Below are 17,085 nucleotides of genomic sequence, written 5' to 3'. Positions count from 1 at the left end.
GTGATGAGTTGAGTTTGGATTGGCAAACAAATGGGTTTTTGTGCTTTTTTCTGGTATGAATACGCATGGTTTGAAGCTGTCCAAGCTTGCGGCAGAAATTTGCAGAAGTAAAAAAATTTTCTACGTAGCATGCATGAAATGTGTTCTAAAGTTTGCGCTTTAACCCCTCAAGTTTCCCCTTATGCCACTATGACCCAGAAAATTGAGAAAATTAATTAATTTGGTCCCTATGATTTTGCAGCAATGTCACAAGGACCCAATTACATTCCATGTTCTTGCAATTAGGTCCCAAGGTGTTTGCATTTGAATCATTAATTGATCTTTATTATTTTGGGGGCCTTTGAAGCTCTTTGATGATTCATTTTGACGTTGATTGTGATTGATTAGTGGTCATTATTGGGTCCTAGAAATGCAAGTTTAAACCATTCATGGACCTTCATTCACTCTTGGATTCTTGAGATATAATGTTTGCTTGGACTTTATTTTTTTTTACTTGGGGACTTTTGAGTTTTTTAAATGCTTCAATTAGGTTCAAATGATTTGAGTAGTGCTTGCATTTGGGTCTTTAGTGGATGTTATGCTTGGGGATTGGATGATCATGCCTTTTGCCTTGGTCTTTAAGTAGTTTTGACTTCATTGAGTTGCAATTGAGGGGAAGTTTTGATGTTTTGGTGGATTTAAATTGTTTAGTTTATATCTTATCACTAAATTGGTGCATTAATCTTTTGTTTTTGGTGATTTTAGCCTAAGCTAGTCTTTTCTTGGGTGACTCTAGCCAAGTTGAGTTTGTTTACTTCCTTAGTATCACCAACGGGGAGGTATAATCTCTTTTACCCCTTTTGTTTCTCTCCTATGTGGACTAATGTGCTCATTGAAATTTGCATGTCTACTTGCTTTCCTAGCCTCTCCTTATTTCCTTTCATTTATTTCATTTACTTAAGTTATTCTTTTAATGGGGTATGTGTACACCTCTTGGCTTGTAATAGATAGGGCGTAGCAAGTAATTTGGTCCATTTCCCCTTTCCCCTTTGTTTTAGTTAGCAAATGTAATGGTTGCATGCCTACGTGTTAAGTGTTTAATCGCTTTATTAGGCCCTTGCATCTAGTCAAGCATGCTAAGTGTTATGTGCTACGTGTTTATAAGTGATTCGCATGTCTACTCGCTTTTTATAGTGTGGATGAATGGAGTGAATGAATGTACGTCACCACACTAGTCCAACGCTAGTTGTGGCTTCTTTTATCGTTTCCACTAGTCCAACGCTAGTCGGAATTCATAGAATGGGCTAGTCCAATGCTAGACCCAATAGGTTCTTTTTTCCCTTTTTCATTAAGTGCATGATCACCACATATCACGCATTTTTCCTTAGTTTATCATTTGGTATGTTCCTCAAACCTCTTCCCCTTCACTTTAGGACTTGCATCTCATGCTAGTTAGGGTTCATTTGCGTGAAAATCCCCTCTTGATAAGGGAAACGAGCGAGTGTGGCTACTCGATAGCCTTAGCACGCTAGTTTTACCTTCTAATCCGAGGGAAAATAAAAGTCGAAAATTAGGCGTTATCCCCGTACCCAATTTGTTGCATTCCCTTAGGGACATACTTTCATTTTTTCTCACTTCCATGCTCTTTTAATCACCTTTTTTCCCACATTTCTCAATCCATATTTTTCACTATGTTTTACTCATCTTACTCCACAAGTAGAATTCAAATTTCACATATATATTTATAATCCTATCTTCATTCATTTGCACACACTAATACTTTGATTTTTTCCAAATTCACACGTGAACTTTCTTTACACATGCGCACACAAACACTTTGTTTTTACACCATTTCATACATGAAACTTTTTATACACTGGCACACTTGCACTTGAGTCACCATTTGCATCAATCGACCTCTATGAGGTTTCCCTTTATTGGCCGCCACAATTCATGTGGTTTGGGACCAAAAACCTCACAAGAGACATCGTAGAATTTAGGATTACATTTTTTTCGTTTTTGCATTCATATAGGCATAATCCAACATGCAATACATACCTTGGGTAGAAAATTAGGAAAGGTAAGGATAAGTCGCGCAACTAGCCTTGGCTAGGTCAAAGGGGTGCCTTGGATTCTATCCTTGCCTTCCCCTTTGTCAAACGTGACTCTCGAACCTTTTTCTTTGGCTTACGTAGACTAGGAGTCGTTTTTAAAAGGGTTTTACTACTTTGTCTTTTAAAATTTATTTTTTAGGTGACTTGGTACACCTTAATCATTACCAAGTGGCGACTCCAATTTCTCATTCAAAAACCCTTTTAAAAACTATTTTTTTGGGTCAAATCGTCGCTTTTTCAAGTCCCATATTAGACCCATATCTTTTTCAACTCACAAAAATCATTTTCCAATTAAAAATTGAATCAAAAACATCTTTCTCAAACCATTTATTTTTATCAAAAAAATGGGGCGCGACAGTAACAACATAGATTCATGTTTGGGATGCCATTTGCCTTTTTATACTTGTTGATTACTTATATAATAATCTGGTAGTTTTCAATTTGCAATTAAAAACTTGAAAATTTGAACTTGATTACCTTTTGTCAAAATTCTTTTCAAGGAGTAGGAAGGATAACATAGACAAATATGATAGCCTTGAAGTTTTGTAAGTTTTTCTTATTATTGCTTACAATTTTCATTGCAGTTTTTGTTTTTTTTTTAATTTATTTTTTTGAAAAATATATGCAACAGGTTTGATACATTTAAAAAAAATGTAGAGACCAATAATAGCAAGGTCAATAATGATAGAATTTATTTTAAATAATTATAATGAAATTATCGAAGTTATGCACTCTTCTTGTGCTTCTATAATAAAAATTTAAATTTTTAGTTCATGTTGGAAACTATAAACTAGGTTAAAAATTTCCATTCTTATTATCCTACGTGGCAATTAGGATAACTAGGTGGTAATAATAATATCACTATGAAAATAAAATTTGAAAGTAAATCACATTGCAAATATTTTTAGAAAGAGTGTTATTTGGCAAAAAAAAAACTCAAAAAATGACGACCTTATGATCTAAAACATTTGAAGGTTTTAATAGATCAAAAAATCATTTTAATATATGAAAAGGGTTTTTTTACTTGTTAATTCGTCTAAATTATACCTAATTTACCATATTAATAAATACAATTACAATTAAGTTTTTTTGTCTCGAGCTACGCGTAAAGCCCATTACATCAAAACTAGTCTAATTTGACCAACTCCTATTAGATCGTAACTGAGCTGAGGTTTTAAAGATATGGGAGGTTCATCAAGCATCCTTCTTCCTGGGTTTTCATCCAGACTCATTTTTTTCTAGATGATCTACGCAACAATTTATCTTTCCTTCCTCCCATATGTTAATTTTTCTGCATCCCCTACCCTTTTCCTTATCCCTTCTTCCAGCATGATTCTTACACTTAACAAACTTTTCCAGCACCAAGAATCCAAGCTTTTTGCTTTCATTTTCCATATTGAGCACCCCTTCAATTATCTTGCCTTCATCACTTTGCTCATCAGCAAGTTTGGCTTGGTTATTACCCTCCAATGTTGCTTTGATAGCAATGCTTGGTTGAATTCCAGTAAATCTCTAAATCCTAGGCCTCCTTTTGATATATCTTCAAACATTCTTACCCAATTTATCCAGTGAATCTTTCTTTCTCCCTCTTTTTGGCCCCACTAGAAATTGGCCATTCCTGATCCTATCTTCTTGGATAATTCTATTGACAATTTGCAGCATGACATCACATATGCGGGGACTGCTAGTATTACTAATTAGTAGAGACTCTTTTCCCGCATGGCTTTGCAGTTTCTCTTTCCATCCTTTTAGTCTGTTCACTATTTTTTCTTTGACGAAGTCAAAACACTGCTATTTTGATGTGCCAATAACTAGTGGCAATCCCAAATATATGCTTTGTTTCATTTGCTTCATTCCTTTGAGCTCTTTTAGCACTTCCGCTTTCTACTTCTCTTTCACATTCTTGCTGAAAAATACTGATGACTTTCCACATTTATCAGCTGTCTTAAAGCTTTCCCACATATTTCTAGCAATTTCATATCTGCTTCATCACCATTTGCTTTACAAAAAATTCTGCAAAAAAGAGGTGAGAGAGACTAGGAGTACCTACAGTGATTTTCATGTTAGTCATCTTCTTTTACCTATTAGATTTTTTTAACAAGGTAGAAAATCCCTTAGCACAAATTAGAAACAGGTAGGGGGTAAAGGATCCACTTATCTAAGACCTCTAGTGGGTTTGATAAATCCCATTTTTCCCCATTGATGTTGACAGAGTAAGTCACACTAGTAATGCACTCCATGATCCACTGAATCCACCTATCACAAAAACCCATTTTTTCCATGACTCTTGCTAAAAAGACCCGCTCAACCCTGTCATACCCCTTAGACATATCCAATTTAATAGCCATGTTTAATAACCCTATCATATCCAATTTAATAAGCATCTTTTCCAGTTCTTTCGTTCTTAAGAAAATGAATGCTTTCATGTGCAATTAGGATATTGTCTAAAATCTACCTTCTTAACTGATTGGGAAGAACTGATGCAAAAATGAAACACTTTTTTGAATCTGTTTATCAAGACTTTGGATATTATTTTATAGAGTACATTATAAAGGCTTATGGGTCTGAATTCAGTAATCATGATTGGGGACTTAGTTTTGGGATTTAGATTTATCAGATTTCATTAACAGATTTAAGCAAATGACAAGAATGGAAAAAAGTCTGATTAGCTTGAATAACATCTACTTTAATTACTGGTCAAAATTTTTGAAAGAATATAGGTGACATACCATTTGGTCCTGGAGATTTGCTAGGGTGCGTTGAGAAGATTGCTTGATTGACTGTCATTGGTCTAGTTAGTTTGCTATTCATCTCAAAGGTTATAGTTTGTGGGATTGCATCTAGAATCTCATTGAAGTTTTGTGGATCTTCTGTGGTGAAAATTTGTGGGAAATAATCCACAATTTCCTGCTTTGTCTCCTCTTAATAATGACACCATTCCCTTTCTCTCTTTTTTAAGACGCTGAATCTATTGTTCCTTCTTTTGTTAGCCATACTTGCATGAAAGAAATTGGTATTTTTGTCTCCTTTTTTGAGCCATTTGATCCTTGCTTTTTGGCTCCAATAAATCTCCTCTTGTTTATAACCTTTACTCAACCTTTTAGTAAGCCCTGTCATTTGAATTCTTTTCCCTCTCATATTGCTATCCTTGACATTCCTAGTCTCCTTTTTAATCCAGTTTATCATTTTTCTGGCATTGTTGTTCAAGTTTTTGTTCTAGTTGAGGATGGCTACTCTGCAGTTTCTTATTTTCCCTTGAACTCTGAACAATCTAAAACCTCCTTGTTCTCCTTCCCAAGCTTCCTTTACAACTTCACCTGCTCCTTTGCATTGAAGCCATCTTTTGTCAAAACATACACCTTTTTTTCCATTTTCTTCCCATAGGCTTAGTATCAAGGATCATAATGCAATGGTCAGAAGCCTCATTTTCTATGTGTGTATATTTGCTTTATCTACCCTATCTATCCACTCTTTAGTTCCTAAAATTCTACCAATTCTCTCCCTGATATCCCTTTCCTTATCCCAATTGTTGCACTATGTCCAAGGAACTCCTTCAAACCCAACATGAATGAGGCTATTACTATTTATGAAGGAATTAAAGTCATTTAAGCTCGATCAGACCTCCTTCTTCCCCTCCCTCTATTTTTCCCATTAGACCTTATATCATTGAAATCCCCCATGACAGCTTAAGAATTCTCCTAGAGTTGTTTCCTTTTAGTGATGACGTTCCATTGTTCTCTTCTAATTCCATCATCTGTACTAGCATAAATGTAGATGCACCACCAATCCATATTTACTTCCTTATCCTCAATTAAGAGTTCTATTGTGAAACTAATGAAAAGCACTTTTTTAACCTGAGCTCATTTTTCCATAGCACAACCATACTACTAGCCTTACCTATAGGATCTACAATGAATAGATTATCAAACTTAACTTTTTGGTTAATAGAGTTCATGAAGCTTTTCTTATTTTTGGTTTCAGCGAAGAAAATTAACATTGGGGAATGGAGTTTAATCACCTTCTTAAGCTAGTGAACTGTCAAGGAACTTCCTGCACCTCAACGGTTCCACACCAAGACTCTCATTGACAATTGGGAGCGCCATTGAGGGCTCCACCCCCTGAGTAATATCCATCCACTAGTCACTCAATCTTATGCTTCTTACTCTCTTTCTGTTTCCCTCTTCATATTGGTTTTCCTTATTTCTATCTTCTCCTATAATCAGTTTCCTTTTCCCTTTCTCCCTCCCAGGCTCCTTATAAGTTAAGTTGCTTAGGGGTTTTTTTTTCCCAACTTCTTGAACCAATCTTTTCCATGTCTTGTTGGTTTTGTGGTTCTTTTGTTATGCATAGTCTTTTGTTTTTGTTTTCCATTCCTTCCTCTCTACCTTCCCCATCCTTCTGCTCCTTTAGTTTTCCACTATTGTTGGTTTCATTAGTTTCTTTCTTAGTTTTTTGGTTCCCATCAATCCATATTAACTCATTCAATTCTTCTTCTGTTTCAGCCCTCTAGTGTCCTTCCCTAAGCAAACAGCCACCATATCCACCTCCTCCCTCTTAGGACTCACCATTTTCGTATACCTATTCTCCTTATCCTTGTTTTCTTTCTCTACTTCCTTATTGTCTTTTCTGTGACGCCCCTACTTCTCCCAAGGGTATCTGCGGAATGCCTGCCCAACTCTCGTCAGGACTCGGTATGATTCCCGTTCAAATTTAATACAATAATAACTATTAATACCAGACGATGTAAGAAAAGAAGTCACTTCCATACATAGATATTCAATCTTACATTACAAGTTTCAAAATACATCCACTTTTCCAAAATAGACAACTTCCATAAGATGTCTAATCAAGTACATTCCCAAAATTCTAATCAAAAGAGCCATCAAGTAGATTTCTTAAAAAATCCTTCCATTTCAGCTCCTGTTAAGGAAAACAAATCTAACGGGGTGAGCGGATACTCATGAGGCAAAGAAAAAAAAACAAAACATGCACATGCGAACACATAGTTCAAGTAACAAGTAACAATAACATAAGTAACAATAACATATATACAAGAATTAAAGCTAGAAAGTTCAAGTAATTCACAATTTATAATATAACACACTTGTTAAGGATACGGGAGCTCTCAGGAGCTAATTTTCACTTGCTTCGCCAAGACTCGATTCGATACCCCTTCGTAATGACACTTCGTTATCCGGATAGGTATTAAATCCGTAGAAACTTCACTTACTACTTCTTTCATCCACCATTCCATCCTCTCGAATCCGTAACCAAACACGCACGAAAAGGACGATACTGCACGAGTATGCCGAACAAGATCCCAAAAGATCAAGTTTTGTCTTTAAATACACGCACGAAAAAGGCGATACTCCACGAGTATGCCGAACAAGATCTCAAAAGATTAAGTTTTGTCTTTATAATATTCTCATGGTTCATCAAGTTTCTCGACCAAACTCATGCCGGCTCGAGTCGCAAGATTGGCCAGCGAGATTTGGGCGTCCCCCATGAGTACACGTATAATAGTCAATGAGATTCACTCCGATCGACGTACAAGTCATGTTCATGTATAATACACGTATAAGTCAAATAAACGAGAATGAGTGCGATAAATTACACACTCGCCTCATCAAGTTTTGTTCACGTATACAAGTAAGATCAATAAAGTAAACACAATGAATCATGCACTTGACAATCACCGATTCAAAATAAGTGAGCAAACAAAGCTTTAAGTATCCGCACCGAAATTCCCGTCGAAATCTCCTTGAGTGCCTGAACAATTAACAAGTATTTCTCACTCACAATCATGTATTTATCAATAAAGAAGTTACACTCATTTAGACTAGTCAATACCTCAAACAAAGAACCATAGCCACTCAAAATAAAGGTTCAAAAGTGAGGTTTTATTAACACAAGCAAAACTGATTTCTTTCATGAAATCAAATTTAAAACGATTAATCATTATCAAAGGATAGGGAAGAGTTTCCAAAAACTCATTTCCCATCGAGTCAGAAAATTTCAGTTTTTGCACGTCAAAATTAGAAAAATCAGAATTTGCACTCAGTCGATCCAAAATTGGAAAACTTTATACCGTTGGAATCTTGGTTCAAATTGCTAAAAGTTCCTAGAAGATACTTTTCAAAGATTCTAAACGGAAGACAATCATTTTTCAGTTCAAAGTAGCTGATTTAGTAAACAAGACAGTTTCGATCATGTTTTTGGGAAAACTTTGGAAATTTGGCAAAATTCACAGAAAGTGAACTAGCCTCTGAAATTTGTAACACAATAAGAATTTCAAACAAAGTTTCAGAACTAGATTCGGAGTTTTGGCCATCAAGATATAGCAGCTCAAAGTTGGCCAAAATTGAAGACTGTTCTGTGAATTTTCCAGATTTGAAAACAAACTTTGGGACTTCAGTTGGGTATCGAAATGGTCTTAGAATAACACCAAATTTGGTACACACATCTTCCATATAAGGGCTATTTCTCTATCAAATTTCATGTAAAAAATCGTACGGGAAGGTAGTTAACAAAACTACCAATGTTCAAGAAATTTCCAAGACAAATCTGTCTTCTTGCTTTCTTTTCCTTTTTCAAACACTTTGCACCATGAGATCAACTCCAATTTGATTCATTTTTGAAACCAAGGTCCAAGAAACATTTCATAATTATTTTATGAGCAATGGACATCAAGATTTTCGAAACAAAACATCCCAATTTAAACTAAACCAGTCAGCTAGCCAAAAAGTAGGGTTTTCCAGATTTGTCGCAGTTTGGAAATTGAACCATATCTCACTTAATACAACTTGGAATTGAAAATGGTTGGTGGCATTGGAAACTAGAATGATAAGGCTACATTTCATCAGAACAAATCATTTTCAAAATCAATTCATAATTGAGAGAAAATAGAGCCCCAAAATGCAGCTTCTACCTTTCTCTCGGATAGAACATCAGAACAGGGCAGCAACTTTGTTGACTCACAACGACTCACTCATTTCGAACTAGAAAGTGAATTTTATACCGTTGGAAAGCTACAACTGTCTAGTTTCAAATGCCACAAACGGCACTCAATTTTGACATCTGTACAAAAAGATATGTATGATCAAAGAGACACTGTTCAAGCTGTCCGAACACATTTTCCAGGTTTCTTCACATTTCGAAATTTCAAGTTTTACTCAACCAATTCAAATGATTTTTGGTAGAAATTTTCTACACACCATATACAACATATATACATCAGTTTCACAATCATTGAGTATAAAAAATTTGCAATAAAGGCAGGGCAAAAACAGGACAGATTCGGCCATCACCCAAATGCAATCTTCCTTCGATTTTTCCGTCGTTTCTAACCAAAATCTTTTCATCTACACACATAACAATCACATTTAAGCATTTACACCTCAAGCCCGCTACCTAGAGGTCACCACAAGACTGCTAGCCTAACATTTAAAAGTAAGAAAGTAAATTCTTTAAGTCCGCTAGCCTAATCCATGCTTAGGGTAGTAAACCCTTACAATCAAGCTCCATGCTTAGGGTAGTAAACCCTTACAATCAAGCTCCAACTTTGAAGAAAAAATGGAAGGATTCATGGAGATGAAAGCTACCTCTTGAGCTCTTGAAAAATCAGAAATTTTAGTCACCAGAGCTCCAAGAAAAACTGCAAGAAGGAGCCTTTCACCAAGCTTAAGTTGCTCTCCAAGTTATATGGAAGTTGTGTGATGATTTGTGAAGGATTTGGAGTAAGAATTTACAAGATTGAGTGAAGCTTTTTCCCTTCCTCTTCCCTTGAAGGTTGGTAGGCCAAGATGAGAGAGAAAAGAGAGGTTTGTTGTGTGGTAAGGCTTCTTGAAGAAGCTTGAGGGTTTTGTGACCAAATTCCTACAAAAGTCAACTGAGAATAGTGCTCGAGCGCCCGCGTTTCGTGTCCGTTTTCTCTCGGGTTTGTTTCACTTGTGCACTAAACCTCTAATGTGACTCCTTTAACACTATAATTATTCACTCTTAGTAATCTAGTATAAGTTTCTTAAATCTCCAATTACCCGTTCCAGCTCAATTTACGCGAACATCTGATTCGCGAGCGATAAAGCGAAACTTATAAGAAATTTATGTAACGGTGATATAATTAACTAATTCTAAGGTAAATAATTATAAAAATAATTATTTTAAAAATAAATATGAATCCTCAAATCTTCAAGATTATTGCACTCTCGGATCGAATTTTGCCTCGAAAAATGTGTACTTATTATTTCTTACTAAACGAGCCTTCGAAAATTTAAATTTGCTAATGGGACGTTTTAAAAATGTAAGTGAGACATTGTTTCATGTAAATGTGTTTAAAATGGTTGAAATAAATTATTCGAAAGAAACAGGTAAATAAATATTTAAATAAGCCAGTAATATACAATAAAAATAAGAAATTTTTTTTTCGGGTCCTCACATTTTCTATCCCTAATAATCTCTTTATCCCTCCTTGTGTTTTGCTCTAGTTCTCTACTCTGATGAAATTCCTCAGTGTAAGTTAAGAGTAAATTCTCTTTTACCGCTTCATCCCAATAACTTTCTTATTTCTTTGATTCATCCATCATAGTGTTTCTAGCCTCACTCCCATTTTTGTTTCTTTTGTTAGGACTTCTAGAGAAGCTAGCTTTCAGTCAATTACCATATTGATTCTCTTTATTCATATTTGTTCCCTTCTTATTACAGTTCCTTTCATTATGACCAATCAAACCACAACAGAAACAAAAATCTAGACACTTCTCATACTTAAAATCTACCCACCTTATTATACCATTACTTTTAACCATAGTTCCTCTAGATAAAGGTAAAGACAAATCTATTTCTGTATAGCTTTCTTACCTCCTTCTGGGGGGATTATTACTTCACTTACTCAGTAAAGATACTTCCTATCTTCCTACCTACTTCTTTTGTTACCCAGTGGAGTGGGGTGTTCCAGATCTGAACCCATATAAGTGTCTTGTTGAAAGCATTTTCCTCTTCTTCCAACCCTGCCTTCCATTTTTTGAGAACTAGAGGTTGACCATCATAGATCCATGGCCTTCTACTTAGCACATTCTTCCTATCCTTCTCATTTCTAAAATTGAATTGAAACATATTTGCCCTTACTTCTATGACCTTCAGATTTGTTGTCTGAGACCACATGTTGTTGGCAAAGTTTTTCATTCCTGAAATGTTCACCTATTTTTCTTCCCAAACCTTTCCAATGAGGCTCATCTTCCATTATTAACTGCTTTTACCACTTCCTCATCTTCTAAGCAGACTCCTCTCTCATCGATTGATAATGTGAATCTTCTCAGAACATTTTCAATGTTTTCCATCTCTATGAATCCCATAGAGCAGAACCCTTCGAATCTAGCTCCTTGCTAGCACAATGTTAGAGCTCAAAATCATAACAAGATCTACTTCTGCTTTCCTCCTTTTTCCCCTGTTCTAGTCGGATAAGACACTGAGACTAATTGATTTTTTGGTTGAGAGAACACCTATCTAACTACAATTTTACTGAGCTTTTTCCTATGTCAATATAAAGTTGAAGCATTTTCGAAGATCAAAAGCTGGATTGCTGGTTGTTATGGCTATCAAATCAGAAATTTTACTGCTATAGACAAATTGATTATGCTTAGACTAATTAGATCTAAGAGTGAGCGGTAATAAATTCAGCAAAGTGGAGAATCTGGTTTTTGAATTTTGAAATTTTGTGCTGGTACTAACTCCCATGAAAGGGGGGTTTTTCTTCTCTAAAAAAGAGGAAGATACTCTCAAAGTGAGAGACTTCTTACCAAATCCGTAGTCATTCACCCAAAGCTCATATGTTTAGCCTAAATAACATTCTGTAGCACTTACGAAATAAAATAATAAAAAAATTCTATAGCACTTTGCCTTACTGCATCAATTTTCAGGGCCTTGGCAAAATTCTTCTAATGTTTTCTTTAGTTGATCAATTTCAATACCTTTTTGCTTTCATCTAATCCAATGCTGAGATTGCCTATCTACCATCACGATTACTGACTCTTCATAAACAGTTGATGGTTCGACCTCCTCTAAGAATCTCTTTTTTGTGTGTAGTCTGTGAAGGTTTCAAACAATTTGTTTGGCAACATGTTGACATTCACTACGAATGTCATCTTTAGAAACTTAATGTTTGCCTTACCTTTGAGCCTCAACATTGACAGTGTTGATCTCTAATTTCTTCTGAAATGGATTAGTTTCCATCTGGATAATGTTTTCATTTTCGATCTTTGAAAACTGAAAAGTACTTTGCCTAAAGAATCTTGAATATAATTCTCGAAAATAACACAGTTGTTAGTGAAATTTGTCAAAGAACAATGATCTTTGCAATAACCTTTGTTCTCTAATTCTATAGCCGATAGTGATATATCTTACGCATATATAAAAACACAAGATTTCTACTCCTACATTGAACCACATGGCTGCATCTGGGAGAGAGGCTGCTGTGGAAATATTCTTTTGCCAATAATGCCCTCAAAATTTTGACCACTTTTTCCTACAGCTACCGACTATTGAGGGCATCAGCGTCTAGTCACTCAAAATTATTGCTTTGCCCCGTAAGAAAAAATAGACCCTCAATTTTTGACATTCTGCCTATCATTCTTCTCCTCTCTTTTCCACCATTTCCCATCTCTTTTCTCTTCGCCTCAGATGAACAAGAATAGCAGTTCAACTGCTCCTGCACATGGCATAAAATTGCACGACTTTTTCCCCTAAATTATGCCTCACCTTTTGATTCACACATGACACAAAACATGCTCCATCTCATCTTTTCAAGCATGAAAAATATACTTTGCCCATTTGATTGTTTCCATTTTCACCTCTGCTTTTCCTCCTCCATTCCTCTACGATTTTCTTTCGCTTCCTCTATTCCATCACATGGAAACGAAAGGAGTTAACTTGCTCTTGTACACACTACTCTTCCTCTGCATCTTGTGTACTTTGAAAGAGTCAATTATGGGATTCTTTTTGGAGATTAGGTTTATTGCTCTTTCATAGAACCATGATTTTTCCCTAAAATTATGGGTAGCCATTTGATTATGATGTATCTAAGGAAGGGGATGATCTTGAAGAAGAGGATGAGGATGATGACAACGATGATGGTGCTACTGGTGTTGAAAGACTGAAGCCCCTGTAAAGAGGAAGAGGGGCAATGGTGACGTAGACGATGATGATGGAGACGATGATGAGAGACCATCCAAGAGATAGGTCTGGGTCTACCTTGTCTTCATGGTTGAACATTGAAGAGGACGTCAATCTAGTCTTTCTTCAATTAATCCATCCCTTGTTTAGGAAGGAGGACAATGTGTCAGGCAACTATCTTCCTTCGTGTATTATTATCATGGTGTAGTCTTTTTAGGTTGGGTTTTATTCAAGCAATGCACGGTTGTATGGGTCTCTAGAACCTTACAACAGTTTCATATGCTTTGCTGCTAGAAATTTTTAGGATAGTTGCATGTTTGGTAGGTTAACATGTTTTGACATTTTAGTTTTGCTTTGATCTAATTTCTGTTGGATGTTATATAGCTTGATAAAATTGGGGATAATTTCTTTTAATGCCATATGTTGTTGTGGTATGATTGAATTGTTTCTTCTTCACATGTGCTGGAAAGAACTAATGGACTAAAGCAAGGAGAAGCTAGCTACTCTCTGAAGATTAAGATTGGTCGAGAGTACTAGCCCTTCATTCTGGTGCTTTAGATGCCTTTGATGAGCGACTCCCTTAGCTGTGGCATTGTTCCGTCCGGAGAGTGCAACCAGGATTTCTCCCCTATTGTACTTATGATGTCTATAATACAATTGCTAGGAATTTAGGCTTTCCTTTTCCTTTTCCTTTTCCTTGGGCAGTTGGGAAATCATCAAAAGTGAAACAGAAATGTCTACCAACTCATAAAGTATGAGATTTTACGTTGGGAACAAATAGTGCTAACAAGAAGCTGTAAGGTCTTTCTTTCTCTGCAACCTTTCCTGGTAACACTAATTGCTCTTTTTTCTTTGTCTAATTTTTTTTCCATATCAATGCAAAACAAATTGGATAATTTTTATAGCTTTGGCTTAACTAATAATTTTCTACTGCGTTTTATTTTGCTTGACAACTTTGTTTAGGCGTTTGTTTGCAATCGAAACATATGTGCATATTTTTCCTTCATTGATTTTTCATGAAAACCAAAGACATTCCCCACATTTTCAGCCCAACACATTGGGCATTGGATGTGCCTTGCAAAGCTGAAAATGTTTCTAGTATCCTTTAGAAAATTTAACTTTTTCTTTGGCTTTTAGACAATCAAAGATGGCTCATGTCAAAGAAAAATTTCTTACCATTGTTCCCTTTGAAACCTTCAGGTTTGTGAGACATTGTTAGTGGTTCAATCTTCTTTAATACCCTACAGGCCACATAAACACACACAAATTATCTATTACATTGGGAAATTAAATTGCAATCTAAAATGGGGGAACACAAGAAAATAAACACATCTATCCTATCTATTACATTTGAAGACCTAACTTTAATCTAAAATGGAAAAATATAAAAAATAAATCTAACTAACCTATCTATTACATTTTCTACCTAATTACAATTTTTGCAAAAAAAAAAAAACATATCTATTACATCTTGAGTATTCAAAAACCCTCCAAATAATTATAAAACTTAAATAAAATAAACATAAAAATGAATAGAAACGTAAAATAAATAAATAAAATGAAACACATAAAAGCACGTAGGAGCACATATGAGCAGATAATCGAAATAAAGGGGTAATAGGGATACCTTCCTTTTGAAATAGTGACTAAATGAGGGAAGATTGAGATATTTATGCTCAAGAATCAACAAAAAGATCAAAACACCAATTTAATTGAAATATTTTAAAGGAGAACGTAAACATATACTAAATTCACCTTATTATACGAAAAAAATGTTAATAAACTTAAAACACCTAAAATTTACAAATTAAATGTATTTAAGTGTAACATAATTAACAATTAAAGAAAGGAAATATTTGTAATTGAGAAATGAAAGTGCTATTGGGGACTAAATTGTAAAAATTAGAAAGTTTTTGGGATAGAAAATAATTTTTGAAAAGATTTAGGGCTGGCCATTTTAAATATTTGGGTCACACTACTTTGGCCCAAGAGAAAAAAATGCATGTTATCTTGCATAAACAAATAGGCCTAATTAAAATGTATCAAATTGATACTACTAAAACCCAACTCCAAGCCCACGCCAAAACAAAGAATTAGCCCGTCCCATATTTTTCTTCTCTTTTTTGCTTTTTTCTATCTTTTTTTCTCTTTTTCTTCCTCCCTTTCTTCTTTGTCATATCTAGCCAGATGACGCTCCGATCATCAGCATCTATGACGGGAAGTCATTATCGGCCATCAATAATTTTTTCGATCATCCAAAATACACTTCTCCACTCAAATTTTCGTGTATAATCTATTTTCTAGCTTTTTTCACAAAAATGTACAAACAGTGGTGAAAATTCAGATTTACATCAGTTTATTTTTTAAAAAAATCAATTAAACTGTCACTAAAATTCATGAAAAATATAGCAAAATAAACCTCTATGATTCTACAACACAGCTACAAACTCAATTTAACAAAAAAAAATCAAAAGCTATGACAGATTAAAATAAAATAGCATCTAAATTAGGAAACATATTTCATTGTTTTTTGAGGCTCAAAAAATACAAAAATTTGATCAAAAAAATTTTTAGGCCATAAAGTAGCTATAGCCATCTATTTTTGACAAAATATATACATGAAATTGGATTCTTTAATTCGGCTCCTCATTGAGGCATTTTTTCAAACACATCGAATGCATGATATGAATCATTGCTTTTTGCTTGCAAGGCGTACACAAATAAGCCACGAATTCAAGACACAACCCAAAACATTCGTCAAGATTCAAGTTTCAACTAAAAGGCATGGACACCAAACAAAATCAAGTAAGAAGAATATATATCGATGCATATTATTTCACATTTTGCATTAGAAACTTAAAAGGAAGAGGTGGGAACCTTTACAGTGCCTAAACTCAATAATCCAGTAGTGGTGATGGCTTTCAATGGTAATCTGGCAGCAACAGCAGCCCTTGGTCCTTGCTATTTTTCTTTTTTTTTTTTTTTTTGAGAAAGAGAGTGAAATGTGTGTTTTTTGTTTTTGTCAATTAAAGAGAGAGGGAAAGGAGGCCAAGACAGCTAATTGGTAGGAGTCGGAGTCTACAAATGTGTGAGTGTGTAAAGAGTTTTTTTTTAGTAAAATTGAGAGACAGGAAGGGAGAGCTGAGAGATAGAGCTAGGGAAAGGGAAAAAAGTCAACTATTTTAGGTTGGGCGAATAGTAGGTTGGCCGGGAAAAATTGATTGGTAATTAATTTTTTTCTTGATTTTCTTTTTTCTTTTCAAATAAATGTACAAAGTAAGAAAATTCAAATTAAAATGCATGAAAATAAATGACCCATCAAATAGATAAAAATTCAAAAATACATTAAAAATTGATAAAAATTTGATGTCTATAACTTGCCCCTTTTGCTCAAAATAAAAGCATAAATACCAAATTGCTTATTTATTTCTTCTGGTTACATCTAAACTGAAACAAATAAATAATCAGTTAAAAATTAGTTGACAAAAATAATGTTGTAAAATTGCAAAGACGTGACCGAAATCGTGTAGAGCTGTCTACGTATCCTGTTTTGGAAATTAGAGCAAACATAGTTCAAATGCAAATGAGTTATAGTGAAACAAGTGCGTGACCCATGAAGGATCTTAGCATACATAAGAATTCTGAGCCCTTTGAACTTGTGAACATGAAACACAACACTAAACAAACCAATCAAGAAAAGTGAATTGTCATAATAAGAAAAAGGTGCACAGAGGGACACAATTATGCTTCAACAGAAAATAAAAAGGTATGCAGAAAAACATGATTACACTCCAAGAAAAGGGGGAATAGAAGGGTGCGTAGTGGATGC

General features: G+C 34.8%; 1 long non-coding RNA gene across 1 annotated transcript; it reads right to left on the bottom strand.

Moving 5' to 3' along the window:
* Positions 1-6,837: 6,837 nt before the first annotated feature.
* On the bottom strand, positions 6,838-16,375 carry LOC140008579 (uncharacterized). Its single transcript, XR_011816080.1, has 3 exons — positions 16,134-16,375; positions 14,433-14,497; positions 6,838-7,013 (listed from the first exon to the last, which is right to left on the bottom strand). It is a non-coding gene; the product is annotated as an uncharacterized lncRNA (long non-coding RNA).
* Positions 16,376-17,085: the final 710 nt, after the last annotated feature.

The sequence above is a fragment of the Coffea arabica genome, chromosome 6c (assembly GCF_036785885.1).
Source record: "Coffea arabica cultivar ET-39 chromosome 6c, Coffea Arabica ET-39 HiFi, whole genome shotgun sequence".
NCBI lineage: Eukaryota > Viridiplantae > Streptophyta > Magnoliopsida > Gentianales > Rubiaceae > Coffea > Coffea arabica.
The sequence above is the reverse complement of the archived record's forward strand: the minus strand, read 5'-3'. Positions and strand labels throughout refer to the sequence as shown.